At 41.1% G+C, this 6,000-nt stretch overlaps 1 protein-coding gene across 1 annotated transcript in view; it reads left to right on the top strand.

Annotated features, from left to right (window-relative positions):
- The first annotated feature begins 683 nt into the window (after positions 1-683).
- Positions 684-6,000, top strand: part of STEAP4 (STEAP4 metalloreductase) — a 64,322-nt gene continuing 59,005 nt past the window's right edge. Inside the window, exon 1 of the mRNA XM_027639450.1 lies at positions 684-868. The gene's annotated coding sequence lies outside the window, so the exon portion shown is untranslated. The remainder of the gene's footprint in view (positions 869-6,000) is intronic.

Genomic DNA, 6,000 nt, shown 5'->3' with positions numbered 1-6,000 from the left:
CAACATCATAAACTTCCTGGGCTGCAGTCCTGTTTTGAAATTCCACAAGAATCAGGAGGTACTTTGAGCTGACAGTAAGATGCAGAGCACCCCCTCACATTTATGGGAAGGGTTCTCAGGTGAGGGGAAGTTTTTCCCACGGATACAACAGAATCATTAATTTGCTGGCCCTCGTACTTCAACACATTAAGACCACATCCTCCTCTCTCCCTCTGCTCATGGGGATGTTTTTTCCTGAATCTCCTGTTCAGGTGAGTGGTTTTCCACTGCTGACATTTAATATTGTTCAAGGCAAAGAGACTGTGTGACCAGACGTCTTTATCAGCAAAAAAGTAAACACATTTTTAGTGTTACTAAATTTTGTTTGGCTGCCTAAAACGAAAACTAGACTGAGTGATAACAGGCTGAAATACCCTGAGACTCAAGGAAGTCACAGACTACTTTAATGGTGACCATGAAAAGTCTTTTGAAAAAATTCAAAGAGCAAAATACTATAGTGGCAAAAAACCTGAATGCTATCTTGAGGGAGTGAGTTAGTTACTTTTCCTCTCCAAAGAAAGTCAATACAAAAAGACACCTGCATCTTCTGATACCAAAAAAAAAAAAAAAAAGTGGACAAATAAATATGCTTGCCCAGAACTCTTCTCAGTTGCACCAGTTCTGTCTGGAAGAGCTCTAGTGAAGACTCTATAAATATTGTTTCTATAGTATGGGCTTTTGAATGCGGCTGTAGCTTCCTACCTGCTGACTGAATGGAAGAATACATCCAGAAAACAAAGTTCCTTCTTGATCAATAAAATCCACGAGACAGCTTCTGCCATTGAATTACATACACTCTACAGGAGTTTTCAAGAGAGCCTCTAGAAAAGTTAAGTGAATATGTATTTTCTTTCTCATAGATAAAATACTCAAGCGTAAAAAGACTAACTGATACTAATTCTGTGCATGAGGCAACCCTGTCTGCCAGTCCCCTTCTTTTGGTGACACACCTACACCCACAAATATCCATCTTTGCTGCGAGACTCCTCTTGAGGGCCTCTTCTCTCAATGCTTATACAAAAAACAGCATCCAAAGGACACTCCATGCTGCACTGCACATCACACTTACAAAGCACTGCAGATGTATATGCGTGTCAGCCTTGCATTGTGCAAAATCCACCTTCACAGTGACACCAGAAACAAATGTGTCCACCCTCACCACGCATCACCACTGATTTGGGAGCTTCTGCTCAGTTCACTCTTAAAGCCTGTTTTGGTTCTGCTCATGACTGCTAATGCAGCAGCTATCTATGGACTGTTCGCTATCTGTTGCTCTTGTCGCTGAGGTGACTTGTGATTTCTGCTTCTGAATAGAGTCAGCTCAGATTCAGAAATGATCTGGTCCTCCATCATCATAGGTATTGTCCAGGGCAGCACGGAGTAGCTGCCAAATGGCCCGGTTTTGGCCATGCGTAGTCCCCACCACCAAGAGCTTAGTGCAATCCATCTAGTATGTGACAGTCATTCCTTATATCTGACATGTCTCTGGTCACAGTGCAGGCATTAGGAGATATAAAAGTCTAAATTTCCCAGAGCAGGACATCTACATGTCCACTGCCATGGTTGCAGTTGCATAGTAGTACCCACCACCTTCTTGCCCAAAGGCTACTGTCAATGCAAAGGACACATCACTGACTTCACATGGGAGGTGAGGAATGTTTAATGAATCTGCATGAACTGGTGATGAATGATAGATGTTGCTCATTATTAGCAAAGAAAGGCAAGTACCGCTTGGAGTATTTTGACATGTTAGAGACGAGTCATGGGAATTCCTTATTTTGGATTTTTAAGAGTCCATTCCAAATAAAGAAAATAACTAATATAAAAATAGCTATTTTCAGCTTCCAAGCTGCCATCCGCTGAGTTCTTGTACCCAGAGAAGCTGGTAAGCATCTAACAACCTTTTGTTACAGGAAGGTAAAGCTGAAAAGTGTGAATTCGTTTGAGTGACAAAGCTGGAACTAAAACTCAGCTCCTCACCCCAGCTCAGTTGTTTATACCATATTTCTCCCCTCTAAAATCTTAGAGTGGTTAAATATGAAGTTCAAGTCATTCAAACAGAACCCGATCTCACTAGCATATCAACAGGAGTACTACTGTTAACAATTCGTTGTGAAGTCCATGAAGCTGCTGGAAGAAAGTGAGTGTCCACAGCTTCTCTCTGGAGGTAGATGGAAGGTTAGAGAAAATTATGTTTTCTTTAAAATGGGAAAGAGAAATTGTCAGATGATTCTCCAACTTCAGTATTGTTAGCTGTTGTTAAATTAATAAAACATCCAGTACGTGAGCAAACTATCAAGTGGCTTAAGCACAATTATAGTGCATTTTAAATATCAGTTCTAATAATATTTTCCTTTGACAAAGTAATTACACTTCAAGAAACTGCAATCAGAACAATTTTTCACTGCCAAATCTGAGAACAGAAGGTGAAAAAGGTGCATTTAGATGATTTTATAAATGAGTAGCTTAACTTTTATATAATAAAAAACCATAACAGTAGAACAGCTTAAAAATAGACTAGAGAACTCGCATTTTAATCTTATTTTGAGTCATTCAATGATTTATAATTTAATGAGCCTTAACACAGAGCTTGTATTTAGTTTTCTTTCCCTCCATTAGCTTGATTTCTTGATATATCAAGTTGTTTGGCTGCTATAGAGACAATACATATTTTTAGTCCAAAATTCACACAAGAGCAAAATTAAGCACAGTCATTTCCTGTCCCACCTCATCTTCACAAGATACTCTGAACGTCTGTTAGAGAAGACTGCAAAATACTCTTGTGAGGACTGAGAGGCTGTTTACTTTGTAAGGATATCAGGTTCAGGGTTGATGAGCATAAAAGACTGGGACAAGAGACAGGAAGAGAAAGAATAAATTAAAAACCAAGACACATAATCCAAAAAGAGCAGGATAAAATTGAGCCTATACCAAAGACCAGAGCTCTCACCTTGATTATTAATGGGGCATTGCTGGAACTACTTAAAGCTTTAAGGAGCTTGCACCAAAACTCTTTAACTGATAAGGAGGTGGAAGCAAGATTACCATGGCTGTTAAGGACATAACCGTACTATGAGATATTTGAGGAAATTGTGGCAGTGTGATAAACTTATTATGAAATTTTAGTGGGAGAGGAAATATAGACATCAGTGCAGGTAGGGAAGGACCAACGATGGAAAAAAAGGAGAGAAGAGAGGGGCAGTTCAAAGCCACCAAGTCTGTGCTTGACCACTGCAGTATGTCATTGTTACACTCCATTCCTAAATATTACCCCAGGTGAGAGTGCTCTCCAGTCTAAGCAAATCTACTCTAGAGAACTTCAAGACAGAGTAGTCAGTGAATAGTAGAGATCGGGGGACAAATACCAGAAGTGTGAGAGTTGACTAATGGTGGGACCCTGGGTCTGAGCCAGCTATTGGGCAATCCAGGGGCCTGAGAGGTGAAGGACACCATAGGGCTGGACCTGCTACCAGAGAGACCTATTTGTGCTTATGTGTGCATGTGTGTGTGTGTGTGTGTGTGTGTGTGTGTTTGTGTGTGTCTGTGTGTGTGTCTCTGTGTGTGTCTGTGTTTGAGACCTGCTAGCATGGCTGGATCCCAACTAAACAACAAGTAAGGACCACTTGTATTTCTCACGTTTATGTCAGATGGCCACTACAGTCTGAAAAACAATGCTGTGCCCCAAAGCCTCCCAGACTCATCCTCCAACAATGCTCCCACTGTAATCCCACTGCCTTCACATAAATACGCACACATCTCTGGATGTGCTGTGGATGATCAGAACCACTCTGTCAAGGCAACACTGAAAGAGAAAGCATCTTCTCCATCCTTGCCATGTGGATCTGATGTTATTCCAAGTGGAGGCAGCAAGGAATGTATAGAAAAACTCCCATGTTTCCTCCGTGCTGACTTTGATAATCACTCCTTCTGGACTGACAGCAGTGGAATAATATGATAAGAGCAAGAAATGCTGGTCTCCAACTCTTCTTTCCTCCTTACAGTGTAAAGCACAACAGTAGTTTCTGATAGTAAACAGAATACTACGGATTTAATGAGGCCTGTAGGGTCCTCTGTGACAGAAGGCCAAGAAAAAAGACTGCCTCTCCAGGGCAGCCTGGTGACTTGGATGCAGTATCTTTTTAAGCTCTACCTCAGTCTCAAAAAGTATCAGTGAAGTCTGAAAAAGTTTCAAGTAGCATTTGACATAAGACATTAGCTACTTACCTCCCCTTAGTGCCCATGAGAAAACCACATACTCAAGATAGCTCACAGAAAAAGCTTGGTGGAGATGCAGGTAAATAGCGGGTTTATCTGCACAGCTGACTAGTAGCAGATTGAGAGAGGGAAGATAATTAGCAACTTGGGGATGCTGGCAATAAGCAATTTCAGACAAAAATATTTGCTTTGAGGCTCTGGCTTATAGTTCTGGCTCCATTTCTGTTCCAGTCTTCCTTTCTAGATGCTAGAGACAGTTCAAATTCTGGCTGATTGCTGTTTTATCCCCCTTTCTTTTCCTCCCATAATTAAAGTATGCTACTTGTTTTTGGAATTAGATAATGGCATTCAAAGTTTTCCTTTTTTCCCCATATTCATCTAAAGAGCATCACAGCTAATAAATTTGAAATGTTTTCTGGTTTTCAAATGCCACCCACCCTCAACTGCAAGTTTCAGGGCCACTGCAAGCATGTAGCAGCCTCCCATGTGCATCCAAGCAGCTCGTACTTATTTTCTTAAGAAGGAAATTCTTAAAGCAATGCTGTATAGCAATTAGAATTGCTAACCTGGCTCTTTTTGCTGTATTCCCCTCATCATTTTGTGAGGGGAATCTCTTTCTCATCATTTTTCATTGTTACACACCTTTTCAGTGTCCTCCCACAGTAATGCCAGAAGTTGGGTCAGTTGTTTCTGTATATACAAAGTGGTTTGCAGGTTGATGCTGGGACCCGAGAGGCTGTGGAAACTGCCTGGCTGGGCCCCAGGAGTGCAGCACCAGTCTGCCACTCACATGAAGGACCTGGGAGTGATAATATGCACATTAAAAAGAAGTTATTGGGATGTAACTGTGGAAACAGCCTCCATCATCCTTACTGTAGTATATGTCTGGAAAAACAGTTCTATCTCATAGCAGCACTGTGAAGAATAGTAATTACACCTGAGACCATGCAAGCTAACTGGACTACCAAGCCGTGTTTTGACTCACTTCTCACCAGATTCAAATCCCAGTTCTCATGTGAATACTGGAAGGTACAACAGTATTCCACCCATCTAGTGTCTGGTTGTAATTCATAGTCAGGTTCTGAATACAAACAATGTCCAGAAATAGTTTCTTAAAGGCCCTTTTATAATAGTGATCATGATGGGAACATAGAAAAAAAACAGATTCAGGCATATTGGTATTCAGATCCAAGCAAAAAGCATTAGTGTAGTCCTAAAAGTCATTGGCCTGATTTGTTGCCTGAATTATTAAATTCCTTCAGGGTTTCAGTGATGACACGCTTGCCACATGCTGTCTGTTTCACACGGTTCTTAGTCTTTCTCAGAATTATTCTGTAAAAGTCAGAATTTATGTAAAAGAAAACTAAGGGAAGATTAGAAAGGCCAGGACTGTGCTAGGCCCAACATACAAAACAGTCAGCCAACGTGCCTTATGTATTGTCGCCAGTGGCACATCTGTCCCTTCTGCTTTCCACCCTCACCCACAAAACATCGTTGGTTTTGCCTTGAATATCACATGAAAATGCACGTGAACATAGGCTTGAGCCTGGGGTTCACAGCAGCAGGGCTTTGGTGTTGATTGTGAGCCATTCTGATGTTTTCCACTGATTACCATTCATGTTTCTCTCCTATTCAACATCTAAAATGATTACTCATTTCTGTTGTCCTCTCTCCTAATGTAAGAGAAAAGGGCATTCCCTAATACTGAAAGGCAGATGCAGAACACTTTCCCCAGGCAAAGCACAA

The sequence above is a fragment of the Corapipo altera genome, unplaced genomic scaffold (genome assembly GCF_003945725.1).
Source record: "Corapipo altera isolate COAL_440 unplaced genomic scaffold, ASM394572v1 44, whole genome shotgun sequence".
In the NCBI taxonomy this organism is placed as follows: Eukaryota; Metazoa; Chordata; class Aves; order Passeriformes; family Pipridae; genus Corapipo; species Corapipo altera.
The sequence above is the reverse complement of the archived record's forward strand: the minus strand, read 5'-3'. Positions and strand labels throughout refer to the sequence as shown.